Source organism: Lathyrus oleraceus, chromosome 1 (assembly GCF_024323335.1).
Source record: "Lathyrus oleraceus cultivar Zhongwan6 chromosome 1, CAAS_Psat_ZW6_1.0, whole genome shotgun sequence".
Classification (NCBI taxonomy): Eukaryota; Viridiplantae; Streptophyta; class Magnoliopsida; order Fabales; family Fabaceae; genus Lathyrus; species Lathyrus oleraceus.
This window is the reverse complement of record NC_066579.1, coordinates 133,716,985-133,722,622: the sequence shown is the minus strand read 5'-3', so window position 1 is coordinate 133,722,622 and position 5,638 is coordinate 133,716,985. Positions and strand designations below refer to the sequence as shown.

Below are 5,638 nucleotides of genomic sequence, written 5' to 3'. Positions count from 1 at the left end.
AAGTGAGACAGTCATGTCTCTTGCAACAAATCAAGCAAGCAAATGTCACAGGATTTTCTCCAATACAAAAAGAAAGATGAAATGAATTGAAAAAATCAAAAGCAAATCAAGAGCCCGCTAAGTCAAAAACTTGAAAACAAGTGACTTAGGAAAAAGCTTGAGCATCCTGGTGGACTGCAAATCCCGAAGGATCGGTCCAAGCAAAATAAGGAAAGATACAAAACAAGAGCAAGAGGATCAATAACCAAAATCGTCAGTAAGAGCAAATCCGCATGGCTGCAAACAAAAGCAAAATGTGAGTGATTGTCGCTCTGAACTCTCATTGGGTTCCATAACCATCATGGCTAATATTAAAAATTCTTTTCTGAAAGACGAACGCTTGTTTTAAGCTAACTGAACGTAGGAATGGAGAACATCATGGAGAACGGGTGGGTTAGAATAGGTTTTGAGCCTTATATCCTTTATTTCTGAAACCGTGAACCAGACCACGTTACAACCCTCAAAAGACCTAATTGAAGCAGGGTTTATTTCGAAAGCATACTATGGTAAGATCGCGTCAAAGCTGACTCCTAAAGATTTACTTGTCATTTATTTTGATATTGATATGGCATTGTAACTAGTGATTCATTCACTACATGTCATAATCTTAGTGAATACACTCGAATTTCAAAACTTGCATGATCATGATATTATAATTATCATTTCCAAAATGAGCATTTTTACTTGCGAACAAGAACTTAACATCAAGAAAGATTACATAATGAGAAGATTGAACTTTTCTTTTGGGATCCCATAACTCATATCTATTCAAGGTACAGTCAATCTAGGGCAACCACGTCGAGATTCTACAAACCCCTTAGAATCATTCGGACAAGGGTAAAGTTACTTCAAGGCTCACATTAGGGCAGGCCACCCCAAGAGCACGAGAAGTTAATCATTCCTAGAATTGGTTAATCAAGAGGACACGGTTTCAAGACTTTGGGGAAAGCCAGTTTGAGATCTTCCGATGATGAGGCTGCTTCACAATTTGTGATTAGAGCAATATGCAAATACTCAGCAGATTGGGGTAGAGGCAGGCTACATAGGTACAAGCTCTCTCCACGTTTCAGACATAGTTCAGAGGTGTGACAACAACTGTTTAGCTCGAAGTAGGTGTCGGAGAATCACGTCTATATGACACTTGTTCCTAGCCCAAAATCCCCACCTCCCTCTATATGAGCATCTGGCTTAACCATTGCATAAATCATCATCATGTATTAATCATGTTGCTTAACTCATGCAGATCATTCATCTAGCATAACATGAAATCGGTGTGCAAATTTGGAGAATCAAAACCCAGTATTTTATTGGCACCTTCAAATCCCAAACTTGCTCGGTACCTTTTAAAACTAGTTGGTTTGACACTTTCTTCAAAATCCAACCTTTTTGGCATCTTTTAAAGCCTAGTTTGATTGGTATATTTTTCCCAATCTTCATGATTTAGTAATCTTTTGTTTCCAACCTTCATGGTTGATGAACCTTTTTCAACCTTCATGGTTGATAACCTTTTGTTTCTAACCTTCATGGTTGATGAACCTTCTTCTAACCCTCAGGGTTGATAATCTTTTTCCAACCTTCATACCTTCATGGTTGATAATCTCTTTGTTTCCAACCTTCACGATTGAAGAAACCCCATTTTTCACTCTTCATGATTGACGAATCTTTTTCCAACCTTCATGGTTGATAGTCTTTTGTGTCCAATCTTCATGATTGTCGAATCTTTTTCCAACCTTCATGGTTTATAGTCTTGTGTTTTGAACCTTCATGGTTGATGAACCCTTTTTTCAAATTTCATGATTGATGGAATTTTTCCCAACCTTCAGGGTCGATGACATTTATTTTTCAAACCTCTGTGGGTGACTTTGTTTCCAGTTTTTGAACTGATGATTTGTTTTGACAAAAACGATTCTGTTGAAACCTCTTGTCTGCAAAGGTGTTATGGAACTTTCATGTTTGACTTATGGGCTCCCTGTTCCCATACCAGATCCAGAGCCTATATCCACTATTTCTACTTAGCATACATAGCTTCATGTTTCATAAAAAAATAAAACATACATATAACATGCATATCATGATTCTCTTTTGCGATTAATCCATTTCCCCTTGGACTATTTCAATCAAATCCCCAGCAGATGAACCTATGAAAGTCTACCTATCATTCCATATGCCATATACTTACCTATATCACCTTATAATCGTACAAAACGAGAAAGTTTTTGGATACTTGGGTATTTAATCCTCTTCTAAATTGAATACCTGAAAAGCTTTCGCAATTCGCGCATTCAAGTTTAAGTTGATTAAATAGGGGCAATTGTCATACCCCAAAATTTTCCCTCCCTTTTTCATCTCAAGATTCATCTATACTTATTCATGCCTTATTTATGTGCGACATTCATGCATGATTAAACTTGCTAACAAGCAACAAAGATTCAAGGTTCATGCTAGATAAAAATCATGGTTTTGCTTGAAGATTGTGGCTTCACACATCATATGAAGAGAAACCCTAATTTATGGATTCTTTGAGATCTCGATTATTGAAGCCTACACCATGGTATTCATCTAGATAGTCAAACCCTAACTCTTGACTTTGCTCTTATGGGATCTTATTGTTGACTTCGTGGATATTTGACTTGATTTCTAAACCCTAATTGTGGGCCCATGGTTTGAGATGTTGCTTGAGGAGCTTTGTGCTTGGTTTGAAACCCTAATCATATGTGCTTGGCATTTGTGGACAAAGTGATTTTTCTATTGATCTTGTGTGTGAAACTCTAATTCATGGAAAAGGGATATCTGGTAATTTTGATTTGCATCATGCCATTGACATTAGAACCATTCATCAAGCTTGCTATTGGTATTTGAAGTCAATCATCTATTGATTATGGTTTCTCATGATCATGTGTGTGATGGCTCATTTGGTTCATAACCTTGCTATTCAAGGTTTCATTTGGTCCGTTCAAGTTTCATGGTCCATTGATTTAAAGTTCATAGTTTTATTCACGGTGCACTCATGGTCCATTCATTCATGTTTCATTGATTTAAAGATCACATTGCATTCATGGTCCATTCATTCAAGTTTCATTGATTTAAAGATCACATTGCATTCATGGTCCATTCATTGTCCATTAATTCATGTTTCATAGTGCATTCAAGATCATTGCTTCAAGGTGATTTTAAACTTAGAGAGAAAGTTGCATTTTTTAAAATAAGAATTGTTTCATTAAATCATAAGAACCTTTCTTTTCAAAAACTTTCATTTCATTCATACAAAATTATATTACAATTTCCATATAGAGGAATTACCAAAAAAAAATAATTTTTGACCTAAAGTTGACTTTGATCAACTGTTGACTTTTTTGTCAACCAGATGACCAAACTTAACTCATCTAATCCCTAATCCTAATTGTTGATTTTTCACATGGATTCTTCATTCTCCATCTTCATGGATAAGGTTACTTATTTATCAAGCAACCATGTTTTCTTCAAGTCATTCATGGTGGTTCTCACTCCAAGTGTCTTGAGATCATGGCCTTGCACATCACAAGAACAACCTGCACTCATACCATATGCACATTAGAAGTTGTGACACAAAAATCAAATGCATCATTTAGCATAACAAAAATCAAACCATACAATTTGAAAATTCAGGCATTAATTCATAACAATGCATCATCATACACATATCCATAATGACCTAGACCAAACATAACATCCAAGCATGACATTCCACCATATTCTAAGTATTTCCATTCGTTGCCATTATATACATTCACGACCATCAAGTATATTTCCAAACAGTCCTTAACCATTAGCACACATCAAGTGACAAAATGACGTAGCAAATCTTATCATCATCAAGACGTGGCAGACACCTAAACATTGCCATTGCACAATGGAACAACCTTCATCTCACCATTCAACATAACAATCATACCTTAATGACCAAGAACATAACAACTTCCTGCAAACCATTTCACTAACCATAACATCAATACCACAGGCTTGCAACATAACCATTTCACAACATTAATAATATTGCACAAATCCTGCAATAGTAGTTCTCAACAGTTGTAGATTGAACTCGAGCAATGTAACATACCAACCATTCATCTAACATAACACTTACTGACATATGTTAACATGATTTTTCAGTTAATATGCACATATCTGCTAATAGTACTAATAGAGTTTCATAACATAACTTCATTTTAACAGAATTTATTTTAACTTAATCAAAAATATAACAGAAGCTAACTTACACGGGCTTAACTAACTTCCGAACATAATTTCCAACTAAAAAACTTTCATGAATCCCTAAAGTAACAGAGTAATTAACTTCAAACCGTTTTGGCTTTGATTCAAACTAACAGAGTTGATCTTTGTTAACTCTAAACCCTATAAATCATTCACCCTAGACATTCATTGATCTGGGGGATTCATTCATTTTTCAGAAACTCATTCACACACACACTCTTTGATTCCTACATCTTTCTAAAAATTCACATGAACCCTTTCAGAACCACTCTCACATAACTCTCTCAATTCCATCCTTCACCCTCTCAATTCAACAACCTCGTAGCAAATTCAACTGAGTAGTAGAAGAAGAAGGAGAAGAAGAATCATTTGAATTCATAAGGAAGAAAGGAGTCAGAACAAGAACTTATCGAAATCGTCTTCATCTTCGTCTTCTCCGGCAGTTAGGTTCACTTTGCTCACCATTTTGCTTCGAATCGATTACTGTTATGTAGCTTGGGGTGTGAGGAATCAAAGCCCCAAAAATTCAGGCTTTGATTCCATGTAATTAGGATTTAATTTTGATTTTCGTGTTTAGGGTTCTTGAACAAAGCGTTTCAGTTAGGGCATTTGATTGTGAATCTCGTGAAACTGATGTTGGAATTGAGTTAAGGACATCGAAACGAAGGTTTTGATATATGGTTTTTGGTGTTTGGTCCTCCGCCACCAAAGGTAATTTCCGACACGGTGGAGGTGGAAGCTTCTGGCAACAAAAGTTTCAAGGGTTCACAAGGTGTTGAACGTGAATGATCGAATTTGAGTGAACTATCCCCCTCCTTCATGCTGTGATTTGGCCTCACTTGACTGTAGGCCCACATAATTTCTTCTTACACCTTGTGGTTACTTTGTGTACCTCCCCTGCTCTTTTTCATAGTTTTTTTACATGGTTTCTTTTCATATTTTTGTTTGTTAATTAGTTTTTTCATTAGAATATTAGATCTAGAATTTTTAGGTTAATTAGATTTGATTAGAATATAGGGTGATTAGAAATATTATGTTAATTAGGATTTTAATTAGATTAGAAATTTAGGATGATTTACATGATTAGAATTAATGAGGAATTAATTGAATTTCTAGATTTTAATTAGAAATTTTAGAAAGTTATATTTAGTTAGAATTTTAGAATTAATAGATTTAAGAATTTTAATTCAGGAAATTAGAATTAGACTTGGAATTAATGGTTAATTAGAATTGTAGAATTTTAATTAGGTACAATTTTAATTGTTCTTAATTGATTTATTAATCATTTTGATTCTTGTATAAACCTTGATTATGTTATAAGTTTCATTTTAACCAATGACATGTTCCC

At 34.9% G+C, this 5,638-nt stretch overlaps 1 long non-coding RNA gene across 1 annotated transcript; it reads right to left on the bottom strand.

The window, feature by feature from the left end:
* Nucleotides 1-3,272: 3,272 nt before the first annotated feature.
* On the bottom strand, nt 3,273-5,177 carry LOC127122188 (uncharacterized). The gene is made up of 2 exons (XR_007803511.1): nt 4,697-5,177; nt 3,273-3,587 (listed from the first exon to the last, which is right to left on the bottom strand). It is a non-coding gene; the product is annotated as an uncharacterized LOC127122188 (long non-coding RNA).
* Nucleotides 5,178-5,638: the final 461 nt, after the last annotated feature.